The sequence below is a fragment of the Pseudorca crassidens genome, chromosome 16 (assembly GCF_039906515.1).
Source record: "Pseudorca crassidens isolate mPseCra1 chromosome 16, mPseCra1.hap1, whole genome shotgun sequence".
Classification (NCBI taxonomy): domain Eukaryota; kingdom Metazoa; phylum Chordata; class Mammalia; order Artiodactyla; family Delphinidae; genus Pseudorca; species Pseudorca crassidens.
Window position 1 is genome coordinate 81,571,341 of NC_090311.1, and position 12,449 is coordinate 81,583,789.

Sequence of the window (12,449 nt, forward strand, 5' to 3'; positions counted from 1 at the left end):
TACATATAAATTGCAACTTCTACACAGTAAAAGATGCCATAAAGGAAAATCAAAATACAAATGACCTATTAGGAAAAACTATTTCTAATATATAGCACAGTCCAAGGGTCAAATTCCTTAGCTTTCAAGGAAAATCAATACGAAGAAAAACAAACATCCCAAGAGCAAATAGGCAGAAGAAGCAGCAGAAGAAATACAAATGGCCAAAACATATATAAAAACATAATCAGCCACCTCCAAGGTAAAGATGCGCAAATAAATCATTACCCTTTTTTAGGAAAGTCATTTGGCAATGCTTGTTAAGATTAAAAAAGCACATGGTCTTTGAGCTAGCTATTCCACTTTGAAGCATGTACCCTACAGATATATTCAGACAAGAAAAAAGAGCTGTGTGAAAACGTACAGTAACTGCATCGCAAGAAACAACTGGAAACAACCAAAGGGAGAAAACAAATCAACCAAAGGTATGGTTACACACCGTGCAACCACTCACAATAGAAGGCTAAGTTAAGCCCCTTAAAATGGAAAGGCTTCCAAGAAAAATTAAACGAAAATAGGTGAAGCACAGAACAAACAATATTCTGTTAAGATCTCATTTGAGTTTTTAAAAATAACAAAAGGGCAGGCATATACATCCATATATGCCTATGAATGAGTGAAATATTTCTGGAAGGATATACTTGAAACTGTTCCCTCAGCTGGGGGAGGAACAAGGGATTTTCTTTATATTTTACCTTTCTTTCTTTCTTTCTTTCCTTCCTTCCTTCCTTCCTTCTTTCTTTCTTTCTCTTTCTTTCTTTCTTCCTTCCTTTCTTTTTCTTTCTTTCCTTTCTTTCCTTCCTTCCTTCCTTCTTTCTTTCTTTCTCTTTCTTTCTTTCTTCCTTCCTTCCTTTCTTTTTCTTTCTTTCTTTCCTTTCTTTCTCTCTCTTTCTTTCTTTCCTTCCGTCCTTCCTTCTTTCTTTCTTTCTTTTTCTTTCTTTTTTCCTTTCAAATAAACCACATGCATCCTTTACTTTTATAACAAGAAAGAAATTTAAACTATTTTTGAATTTGTCCACTTCTTTTCCTTTGGCCTTTTTGCCAAAATCTGTAGCCTTACCTTTGGCGCTAAACGTCCTGCTCTGCAGAGTCCCTGTCATGGTTTGTGGGGACGTGTTTGATCAGTGGCAGCTGTGGAAAGGGCTTCTAAGTCAGAGCTCGTCAGAAGTAGGAGAGCTACACTGAGTCCTGAGCGCCACAGGATACATGTAAACACACGCCCACACCGAGGGCAGACAAGGAATTTTAAAGGGAAGCAGGAGCCAGACGGGGAGAGACAGTGTCTGGTACATCGCATCCCAGCTTATCTCCTGGGCACTTCCAGCAGCTCCACTTGAAAAGAGAAGGAGCCAGACCGCACCCTGTAGGTGAAAAAGCTATTATTCTTCCCGCCTCTCAGAAGAGGCGCCTTTCCAAAGACAGCACAGGGGTGGGATGGAAGAGGGACCTGCCAAAGAGCTCCCACCTGAACATTTTATGGGACAAATGTGCAGCCAGACAGTCAAGGAGGCAGAGCACCCACGCAGCTCTGCAGACACGTGCAACTGGCCGTGCAGAAAAGAAAACAGAGAAATGTCCCCAAACTGTGTTCTATCAAGAACAGTAAAAGCTCCTTGGGAATGAGCGACGCCGTGATGCCGCGAGGACCAGCCTGGTGATGCTGTCGGCTCAGCGTGAGAACCGTGGGGATACAGCGGGGCTGGAGCCGCAGAAGCTGTCAGCTCATCCTGTCATCGTGAATGCCTTAGGTGGGCTTTCCCTGGTGTCGGTATTCTCTGTCCACAAACCACAGGAGGTGTAACGTGAGCTCCAAACGGACAATGGTCACGGCTCCTGAGACAGAGAACAGCACACTTGCCAGGGACGGAGGTTTTGTATCTAACTTTGAAAAGGGAGCCCAGCCAGCCAGCTGCAGCCTCATCAGGGTGGCCACAGGCTGAGCCGCAGTCCCCAAAACAAAAGGCGTGATCAGTGTCTACCTCCAGCCAAAGGAGCTCAAACGAGACTTCTTCACAAGCGATAGGCCACACGGGCGAGAAGGAAAGGGCAGAGGGAGACACCTGCACGGTCCGACAGCGCCAGGCACCGGGGAGGTGATGCACGGACGGGACGGGACGACAATTCTGGGAACGGCCGGTATACACCACGCTCATCCTCCATTCGTGGTCCCGCAGCATCTTGCCCATACCTCTGTTTTGACGTATATCCTAGATTGTAACCATCCACATACATTTGCTCCCTCCCAAAGCGAGGACGCCTTCAAGGTCAGAGCGTGCCCTTGATAAGTCAGTGAGTGAACAGACTTCTCCCAGGGTGAGCTGCAATCCGCCTTGTGCTTTCCTCAGGCCACCATCGAGGCTGGAAGAAATCAAAGCCCAGAGCTCCCAGCGGGGCCTGCAGAACGGACGCCGCCAGCAGAAAGAGTAAGAAGACCTAAGAAGCCTTCCTCTCCTCTCAGGAGCCCACGCGCGTGCGCAGGGGCCTTGGTACCGATACCTCTCAGCTGCTCCCACCGCAGGTTATTCTAAACCCGCTGGCACCCTGGCCCTACACTGAGGATGGAGAAAGCCAGAGAGCAGAGCGGTCCCACGAGGAGCATGACAGCAAGGGCTGGTAAACGAGAGCTGCAGGGGTGAAGGGGCTGGAGAGATGACAAGTGTCTACCTTAAATGTACGAGATCAGGCATCAGAGTGAAGGTTAGTCCATGGAACGACCAAGCAGCAACACGGGTCAGCAAGGCGGGGGGGCCCATGGCCTCAGGGATCCACCAGGCACACCCCCAAATCCCCAGAGAGGGGTCTTACTGAAGTTCAGGGAACCGCACTCACTAAAATGCCCTGCAAAATCTTGTGTGTGGGTGCATTTGCATGGAAATAGGGTCCACAGATTTCATGAGATTCTAAAAAAGCCTTGGGATTTTAAAAAAGAAAAAAGGGATTAATGTGCATATGAATCACTTGGAGATCTTGTTAAAATGAAGTTGTGGTTCGCACGCCGGGGTGGGCCTGAGACTCTGCCCTCCAAGCAAATCTGGATGACTCTGATGTTACCGGTTCACAGCCCGCACCTTGAGTAGCAGGCACCTGACTGGGGGCCCTACCTGCTGAAACCTAAAGCCTCCGGACGGCCACGCCGCTGGCACCCACAGGATTCAGTGTGACACTGACTGATCTGGATTTTAGCGCATGTGACAGGAAACACCCGACACGAGACAAGCGCAGACAGGTATTCCTGGCACGTCCTAAATGCCTCTGGAGTTTAGGACCAGCTCATCGTGAATATGGAAGACCTAGAAGACTGCCTTCCATCACTGCTGAAAAAAGATAGCCTGGAGTCCCAGGTGTCTAGGCCCTTCTTGTTAGTTCAGAAGGAAATCCAGCAAAGAGAGAGTTTTCCCTCATTCTGGCTTTCACCAACCACCTCCGGGAAGCTGACAAGAAAAGCAAGGATGGTCAAGTGACCTCGTTTTGTTTATAGAGAACGTGCTGAATATCTATGCCTATGAAAGATCAGATTAAACCTTCCCGGGCAAACTGAAGCCCGGCGGGCAGCAAGTTCCACTGGCAAACACTGGCCGTACAGAGCGCGTCTTAGCCCTCTCGGCCTGGCTGGGCTTTCGGCCACCAAGCAGGGCACTGACGGCTGAGCCGTGCTGAGACCCCGTCCTGAGACAGGAAGTCTGCCGGGGAAAGTAGAAAGCCCAGGATCTGACAGCCAAATTGGGCATCAGCAGCTCCATCCCCAGTACACAGAGTATCCTAAAGGCTGAAATCCAAACTGGTCTAAAACTAGCACAATGAGAATATTTCCTTCCTTCCCTCCACCGGAGAGCAAAGCAGCTGACATCAATATCCTCCGGGCACAACTGATTTCTCCGAGTTTACATGGAAAGAACGATTACACAACTGCCCTTTCTCACCATCAGACCTACCGTCCCAGGAAAGAAGGAAGGGGAAGCAATTACACTGTTGCTGAAAACCCATAATGGCTATGTGATTCCGATTATTAATGTGGAAAGAAAGAGACAGACTGCTGAGCTCCAAGCAACCACTAAGTGAATCTGCACGAGATTCCGAGAGGGGGATTAAGTTTTTGTTTTCTTTTCATCTCTCAGCCAGTCATTGGAATGTGACCCCAAACTTTAAGCATGGCCTGTCACATCCTTATCAGTATTCACTGCCACTGCACTGTGGTCACATTATCTCCCCTGGATTCCCAAGTGACAGGTTCCTTGCCGTAGGGGATTGTTTTCTCTTTGCCTCTAAAGGGGAGGCGGGTGCGGCAGGGAACTGACTTGTCAGGTGCAGGAAATTAACTAATTTTCAAGACAACAGAAAGACATTTTGTAGCAAATATTTACTTCTCTGTTTCTTTCCTACTGATATCGAACGTACATTATCTAATCTGAAGGATGCCGGATTTACAATCCCTCTGAACAAAGGGATGTTATGGCTCATTCTAAAGAAATAATGCCGTCAATTCCTTCAGCCCCTGGTGAGAACACTACTGCCGCAGGAAGTACATTTGTCATAAAAGAATAGAATGGACACTGAGAGGTGCAGGTAGAGAGGAGAGTGTGAGATTCCTCTGACTTTATATGACACCCTGAAAGCCCGTTCCCCTATACCACTTACCTATCCATCGAATTTCCAATTACTATCTGGCTCAAGGTCCGTATAAACATGGCAGCTTCATCCAAAGTGGGCCATTAGAACTGGAGATCCCCAGGGGGGAAGGCTGGGAACAGGGATGCTGCGTGAGGAGGAGACCTGTGTGTATCACCCTCTCTGTGCCTGGTGGGGCTCTAGGCAGTTTTCACGCATTATTTCATTCTGTTGTACGATTTCACCATGAGGTGAGTATTACTACGATGATGCTCTCAACTTTACAGATCGGCACAGAGACCCGAGCTTCTGCTGTTTGCTCAGTCGCGCGGCTAGCTAGTTGGAGGAGCCGAGACTGAATGCCATCCCGAGGACAAAACCCACGACCTGATGGCGCCAGAGTCTCACTCATTTTATGAGAAATATTTAGTCTCCCTTCTCCACCTGGGAAACGCGATTTCCTATCCTATACCGAAACCAAACAAAACACACGGGGACTCATTTGACTACTCTCAAGTACACTGCCTAAGACCCACAAAGCCACTCTTACTCTTAGGTCATTTTTTGGTGGTAGATCTTTGCCCATTTTTTGTGCAGATCTAGGAACATTTCCCTTGAGATGACAAGAATAATCGTAGTTGTTGTAAATGGTGACAACATGGGCATTCATTATCATGGGCAAAACTGAGCATTTCCCTAGGCTGCCTGTCACAAAAACAAAGGTTTCAACTGAAAACTATTTAAAAATTCTATATACATACACACACATGCACATATGTGTCATGAAACACTTTTTTATCGAATCCTTATTATTCTTTCCCGGACTCTAATATCCAGCCTTTTTCAATAATAATTATAATTATTATTATGTTATAAATAATATTACTATTGCAAATAGTAATAATAATGGCAACAAGCATTTACTGAGCACGTGCCATCGCCGGTGAAAACAGGCTTCACGTATCTCATTTAATCTGTGCAACAGCTCTGTGAGGAACATTTCTATTCTATTTCTTTTTCTAAACAAGAAAACTGAAACTTAGATTAAATAATTTCCCAAGGTCACTAACATAGAAAGGATAGAGGAGGCCTGGATTAGATCATGGGACCCAGAACCATCTTCTTGGCCGCGTATCGTCCTTCTTCCCAAACCCCCATCGGTCCGGGTCCTGGCCAGACACTGGCCCTGAACCGACAGCGTCTTCCAGCTCTTCATCCAGCTCATGTGCTACCTTTTCTTGCCACCTTCCCTTGACCCCCTGCACGTGCAGAACCAGCGGGCACTACCACGCTGCCTTAGACCTCAAGAAGCAGCCGTGTCTCAGCCACAAGACAGGGCAGGTCTCCCTTCCCCGCCCACCCAGCCCGGTGTCGGGTGCCCCGTGAATGCCACACATTCCCATCCCACGAGCCCATCCACGGGGACCATGGCTCTGTCCCCTCCCCACCCAACAGTGATGAGAGAAACATTGTCAAGATCTTCTGGGTGACATTTCTTCACACCCGTAACAGTAATTTTGCACTTTCCCCCTTTTCTCTGGTTTTGTTATGCTCAAGGAGCCCCCAATCCATCAAACCACACTCAAAATGCTATTTTCTAGTATTTTAATCACATCACCCGATTTCTTCACCTTCCCCGCACATCCTGTTCTATGTGCCCTGGTACACGTGTAACTTACTTTAAAAGTAATTAAAATGACAGCATTTATACAATATATAAAATAGAGGTGGCTGGTTTAATCACAGAAGGCTTGACTGCAAAGTTCTTTTAAGTACTTATCTCTCCTGACAGATTTATCTGTTGGTTCAAAGATCAGTAATGACTTGAGTCTGTCAGGCAGACTCGGGGCCAGGCTGCTCAGGTTTGAATCCTGGCCCCGCCCCTCACGAGCATGTGACTGTGGGCAAGTGACTTCACCTCTCTATGCCTCAGTCACCTCGTCTGTAAAGCGGGGATAATGACAGCATCTGCCTCACTGGATTGTGAAGATAAAATGAGTTAAAATACATAAAGCGCTAAGAACAATGCCTGGGCGTGATGGGTACAACTACCAATACTTCTGCTGTCATCACCGCCATCACCTGCATTACAAGGCCCTCCGGGATCAGGGCTCTGTGTGCCAGTTATGAGTTCACTGCCTCTCAGCTCCAAATCTATGCCTCACTGCCTGCTTGGCAAACATTTAGCTGGGCCCTTTAAAAAATTCTCCTTTGTCGGTAGAGGGACGGGGGGAGCCTTTCTAAGAGGAGGCAGTTTCCTTCCTTGTTCCAGTGTGCTCTCAGCAGCCTCCTAAGGGGATGGCTTGCCTAGACCCTGCCCCCAGCGCACACACAGCTGCTGCAGTGCCCAGCTCCCGGAGCACCTGTGGTTTCCCAATTCCCAGCTCTTGCCGTGGGGCTGGTTTCCCCAGCGCTCGGCTTCCGTGGCTTCTGCTGAACAAGGATGCTTCACACACAGCTTCCCCCGCGTCTGGCTCCTGCCGTGTGGACGGCTTCTCCTGCACAAGCCTCTGCAGCACGCACAGCTGCTCCGGCACCTGCGTGTCAGCGGCTCCCAGGAGCCAACCGTTTCCCTGCAAACTCCTTCAAGCCCTTCGTGAGCAGACTGCCTCTGGTGAGACAACTCCCCATGAATAATCTTCTTTGGAACCCTGGAAGGTGGGTCCCAGAAAGTTCCAGGTAGACGCCTGCCGGCAGGTACACTGGTGCAGGACTCGGCACTCCAGACAGCATCGTCACGCCCTCTTTAAGGAGGTCTGCATCTTAGCCTGGGGGCAGGGGTTCCCGATCTTAGCCCTGTGGGTGGTGGCTAAGTTCTCTTTACTTCTTCCTGGTGGATCCTCCTTACTCCAATCGTTTGTTGTAATGAATAATTCTTTGCATTATGCTATCCGTGTTCAAGTTACTTGTTTGGGTTCTGTCTCCTGATTAGATCCTGACTGAAACACTCTCTGTCCTCATCTCCTTGCCCTTACTGGGAACCATCCGGTACCCTCAGCCTTCTTTTTGTTTCATGCTCTCCAAGTCGGTTCTTGTCTTAAGATTTTTTTTTCATTTTCCAGAATGTCCTGAAATGACACCAAGCCTTCACATGGCTGCTTCCTCTGAGTCACTTTCCAGAGTTTGCAACCTGCAGTTTTCCAACCCAGGCCCTACAAACCTCAGTCACCATCCAGCACATGGGCCTGTTTCACTTTCTTCACAGCACTTATCACTGCATGAATTATCTTATTCTTTCTTCCGCCTCCTTCCCTAATTAAATGCAAGTTCCGTGACAGCAAAGACTGTGCTTGTATTGTTTACTACTAGAGCCCCAGGGAACAGTTGTCAGATATGAAAGCACTTGATAGAGAGTTGTATTAAAAAGATGAGAAGGAAGAATAAGAAAGGTTTAAAAAAAAAAAAGGAGGAACCTGGTTCCCAGCCATAATGCTCCTGATCTAATGAATTGCTTCCATCACCCATTCTCCCAGTCACTGCTGCCTCAAGTCCTGGAAGCACCACTGTCTCTTACTTCCCACACTCATAGATTATTTTCTTTAAATGTGTCCTTCCTTCTACTCTCTCTTCTCCTGTAGTTTCATCATTCTCCATACATCAGTCCTGTCTCTATGAACTCAGGACTTTATTAGCTCCATCGCCTCCTTACTGGCCTCTCTAATTCCAAGTCCCTTCTCTTTTTCAATCTATTCTGAATAGCGTTGACAACGAGTTTTTCTAAAACACTGCTTTTCATTGAGCCCTCCTCTCTTCTGTACAGACCAGTCGTTACTTGTTTTATCCAGCTAAACGTATTTGTCTCCCTTCTAAGGCCCCCCTATGCTGGCTCTGTGCTGCGTGACAAGCTGCACTGCCCATCTAGGCACAGCAACCCTTCTGCCTGTTCACACTGGTTCTCCCTGGCCCCATGAATAAGCCAGGCCACCCCCGTCCCGGAGCCCACTCACAGGGGCTCTCCCCGCTGAGATTCTGGAAGGGGGCAGCTCAAACTCTCCGCCCTACATTGGCAACCATGGGATCACTTGATAATCTCCTTCTCTCACCTCCTCTACTCCAGAAAACATCTGAAACTTTTTAATATAAACCTATGCTGTCTTTTCCTCATCTTATCAAAAGAAACGCGTAAGCTCCTCAGTTCTCTGAGGCTTCAGGTAAGGTATTGAACAAGTATGGGGAACGATGAATGATGAACAACTGATAGCCTCCCGGTTGAGGATCGATGTGAGTTCTCGGACCTGGAGAACCTGCCTTGGGGTAGTCTAAGATCCTGTCCCGCTAGCAGGCTCTAAGAGACTCATCTGACCCAAGTCACCGTCTTTATCATCATTCACGTATTCAATCTAATATGACACACTTTGCATGTACCTCGTATAAAAATTTTTCTTTGGAAAAAAAACAGAAGTGAGAATTTTTCACAAAGGTTTTTGTTCTGTTTAAAGGTCCTCCTCCTGTCTATTTTCATCCTGTGTACGTTTTGTATTTTCCTTCTTTCGAAAGTGTTAAGAAAAAAGACTTTCTTTGGGAAGAGCTACATCGTTCCACACACTTCCACCCCTGGAAACAAGGACCCGAGGAAAGAACACAGGTGCCTGTTAGGTAAGGGTGTCAGTCCCATCAGTTCAATAATTCAAGGCTCTTGAGCAAAGAGAAATTAATTTTTAAATTTGCCATATAACAAAAACAGGTGGAAAACAACAAAATGCCCTTCAATGAAATAGGGTTAAGCAAATTGTAATATGTGTGCTTATTGAATGTTAATTACTATTAAAACCGTGGTTAGAATCGTCATGTAGTAACATAGAAAAATACTTTTGACAAGCCACCTGGTTAAAAAAAAAAAGGTATTTCCAGAATCAGTATTTGCAATTAATTATAACTGTTGTGAGTCCTGGGAGATCTTGGGGGTGGTACAAGCTAAGTATGAGGAAGATAAGTACAAGGAAGAAAATAAAAATGTCAGCACAGAATGGGTCTCAAACAGAGCTGTGCAAAGTTGAAATCTAGAGGAGTCTGGCTCCCAGCCCTTTAGGGCTTGACCCCTTTCTGATTAAATGGACTGCTGGCTCAACGCTACAATATGTGGGTTCTATTTCCTATTCTCAGGGAATTTTACATTCACAAGTCATCTTGGCAGGTGTAGAACAGCGTGTGTAGTACTGCACCTTTAGTCTAAGAGAGGATATAAATATATGTGGCTATGTCGTTAAAAAGCAGTGGAAGGATAAAGCAAAATTGAACTAAAATGGTTTCCTGTAGGAGAGAGTCAGGAAAAGGCTGAAGAGAGGGAAAGACAGCTATACTTTTCTGATTGCACCTTGTTTTGTACATTGAACTTTGAACCATAAAGTTTGTGTTATATATTTGTTTGTGTTGCTAAAAGAAGCAACCACTCACTTTGTTATACAGCAGAAACGAATGCACCATTGTAAAGCAATTATACCCCAATAAAGATGCTAAAAAAAAAAAGAAGCAACCACTAAAATAAAAGGCAAAATAATAGAGGTGAGCCTACTGTGCAATGAGCTAACTATGCATTGAGTTGATGGTTGAACTACACCCAGGGGAGTTAATTAAAGTGACTTTAAACCTCTGTAATTTAACTGTGCATCCCCGGTGGGATATATCCTAAGAACAAAAAGAACTGCAAAGAAGTCTTAGGTTGTTTTCAGTTACCATATTATTAATAAAAATGTCAGTATTATTATTCTGAAACCATACACAAAATGGATATACCAAATATAATATAATATATATACACATATATATAGTCAGATATACTACGTACATGTAATCAAATATATTTCATAATAGAGATAGATAAATATATAGATAGGTATAGAATTCTTTTAACGATATAAGGAATAAAATTTTTCAGCATAAGGGAAAAGAAATACCCGTATAAAATCAAAGAAGTAAAACTATGTAACCCTGAATTTGAACTGGAAATAACAGTGTGAATCTGTGATATAATTTGTCTGAAAAAAAAAATCCTAGCTCTGTCTACTGAAAAGTTCAAAAATAATGATAATCCAGTAGCTGTGAGCACCCCCAGGGCCCAGTCTGTGGTCTCTAAGTATCATTTCCTACTAAAAATAATAAGAGCTCCTTGCAGAAAATGCTGATTCTAGATCTGGGCCATGAAATGTGCAAGATGAGCCTGAAACATCTTGTTCAATCAGAAAACAAGGAAGCATTTAGGTTGATGTTAAAAGATTCAGGGGCCAATTTGAAAGGGATCTCTGCCAAAGATGGGAAAATTTGAAAAAGAACACTTTCTGCAAAGAATTGAAACATAGCAAATATGTTAAAAATCCATGACTTGGGCCTTCCCAGGTGGCGCAGTGGTTGAGAGTCCGCCTGCCGATGCAGGGGACGTGGGTTCGTGCCCCGGTCCGGGAGGATCCCACATGCCGCGGAGCGGCTGGGCCCGTGAGCCATGGCCGCTGAGCCTGCGCGTCCGGAGCCTGTGCTCCTCAACGGGAGAGGCTGCAACAGTGAGAGGCACACGTACCGCAAAAAAAAAAAAAAAAAAAAAAAATCCATGACTTCATAATGCTACATGCACACACACACACACTCTTTTTGTTCACCTTTAGAGGATTCTAGAAAACCAATTATTATTCTGAAACAGGTGCATAAAGAGAAAGAATCAAACATTTCTTTCTTTTGTCGATCATAACTCAGGACAATTAAATAGATGTTGAAGGAAACTTTGTTTTTAAACTCTGAGACATTTACTTACTTTCTCACATCACGAATCATGGATTATTATGAGTGAAACTGAGTGTCTGTTTCTTTCATCTCTTCAGGAAAGCAGCACTACTGAGTGCCTGTGACATCCTATGGAGAATTTTAATCTTTGGTCATAGCATTAAGAGCTCCCTGTTTCACAAACCCACAGACCCTCTCTGAAATAACCTGAAGAAATTTCTTTTCTTATAGAAGAATTTTATGTAAAAAAATGATGACTGTGATGGAATTAGAATATGACTATTTCACAATCCACTAATGAAATAATAAGTCTAGTCAATAATGACCAATTTAGGTATAAAAAGCTGATGGAAAATCTGATACAAAGAGGGCGGGGCTCCCAGTCCTGAACCCAACAACCAATCTCAACACCACAGGAGAGAAAGAACAGATAATATTGGCTTCCTTACGTAGAAAGTAACAACGCTATCAGTGAAGCACTGTGACAATAAAATCAAACCTCAGTGTAATCAAACCTATAGATCTAACTACCAGTTTATAGGAAATCCATGGGAAAAAGAAACATGTCGATGAGCACAAGGACACAAGTAGCCAAACTCTGCAGGACAAAAATACTGGTTAATTCAACAACAAGAAAGTGAAGTAAAAGGAGTAGGAACCCATAGGTTAAAGAGCCCTGACACATTTCTTGATGTGAATAAACCACGTGTCAACATAAAATTAGGAGACAATTTGGGAAAATTGGATATCTGATGATGTGAAGGAAGTCTTGTTAATGTTTTTAGGTGTGATAATGGTATGATGGTTATTTTTTTTAAGTCTTTATCTTTTTGAAGATATGTGTTGACATATTCATGGGTTAAATAAAACGAGATTCACTTCAAAATATTCCTGTGGGGGGCAGGGTGGATGTGGTAGGCTGAATAACGGCTCCCCAAAGATGTCCATGCCTTAATCTTCAGGACCCATGAATGTTACCTTATATGGCAAAGGGGACTTTACAGATATAATTAAGTTCAGGATTTGGGGATGGGGAGATTACCCTGGATTTTCTGGTCCGCCCAATGATGTCATCCAATGGTCCTTGTGAGAGG

At 44.9% G+C, this 12,449-nt stretch overlaps 1 protein-coding gene and 1 non-coding gene across 3 annotated transcripts in view; both read right to left on the minus strand.

Moving 5' to 3' along the window:
• DISC1 (DISC1 scaffold protein) overlaps window positions 1-12,449 on the minus strand; it is a 347,388-nt gene that overhangs the window by 46,534 nt on the left and 288,405 nt on the right. The gene's annotated exons all lie outside the window — the stretch shown is intronic.
• LOC137209556 (small nucleolar RNA SNORA25) lies at window positions 11,438-11,564 on the minus strand. The gene has a single exon (XR_010936100.1). It is a non-coding gene; the product is annotated as a small nucleolar RNA SNORA25 (small nucleolar RNA).